A 1270-nucleotide genomic window follows, 5' to 3' on the forward strand; every position below is an offset into this window, starting at 1 on the left:
GCACTGATTGTTCTTCTGAAGGTCCTGAGTTCAAATCCCAGAAATCACATAGTGGCTCACAACCATTTGTAATGAGATTTGACTCTTCTGGAGCTTCTGAAGACAGCTACAGTGCACTTACAGATAATAAATAATTCTTAAAAAAACAAAAACAAAAACGGGTGGTGGTGGCATGTGCCTTTAATCCCAGCACTTGGGAGCAGAGGCAGGCAGATTTCTGAGTTCAAGGACAGCCTGGTCTACAAAGTGAGTTCCAGGACAGCCAGAGCTATACAGAGAAACTGGGTCTCCAAAAAAAATAATTAATTAATTAAAACAAAACAAAACAGTGTGAGATGGGAAAGAAATCCAGAAGACCTACAAAAGAGCTACAGACACAGGGTGTTGGGGGGGGGAGCAGGCAGTGAGGAAGCATGCCTTTAATCCTAGCATTTGGGAGGCAGAGGCAGAAAAATCTCTGTTAGTTTGAGGCCAGACTGATCTACAAAGCAAGTTCCAGGACAGCCAGGGGTATACAGAGAGACCAAGTCAATAACAACAACAAAAAGATTTTACTTTTTTTTTTAACTTTATTTATTATTTTATTATATGTAAGTACACTGTAGCTGTAGCACCAGAAGAGGGCCTCAGATCTCATTACAGGTGGTTGTGAGCCACCATGTGGTTGCTGGGATTTGAACTTCAGACCTTCGGAAGAGCAGTCGGGTGCTCTTACCTACTGAGCCATCTCACCAGCCCAAGATTTTACTTTTTAAAATGTATGTGTGAGCATGTGTGTCTGCATGTATGTGCATGTGTGTCTGCATGTGTGTGCATGTAGGTAACCACAGCAGCCAGGTTTAGGATACCCTGGAGCTGGAGTTCCTGAACCATGAGAGGAGGCTCAACAGGAGAAAACAACATGTGAGTGCTGGGAAATAAACTCAGGGCCTTCTCTCAGAACACACACGCCACACGCACTGTGAACTGTTTAGTCATTCTACAGTCCCTAATATTTAAAATTATTTTCTTTTATGTGTATGAGTGTTTTCCCTGCATGTAACTGTGTAGCACATGCATGCTTGGTGCAGGCGGAGAGAAGAGTGTGTCCAATCCCCTGGAACTCGGGGTACAGGTCAGAGCAGAAACCCTGATCTCTATAAGAGTAGCAAGTGTTCTTAATTCTTTTTTTTTTTTTCAAGACAGGGTTTCTCTGTGTAGCCCTGGCTGTCCTGGCACTCACTTTGTAGACCAGGCTGGCCTCGAACTCAGAAATCCTCCTGCCTCTGCC

The sequence above is a fragment of the Mus caroli genome, chromosome 11, assembly GCF_900094665.2.
Source record: "Mus caroli chromosome 11, CAROLI_EIJ_v1.1, whole genome shotgun sequence".
Classification (NCBI taxonomy): Eukaryota; Metazoa; Chordata; class Mammalia; order Rodentia; family Muridae; genus Mus; species Mus caroli.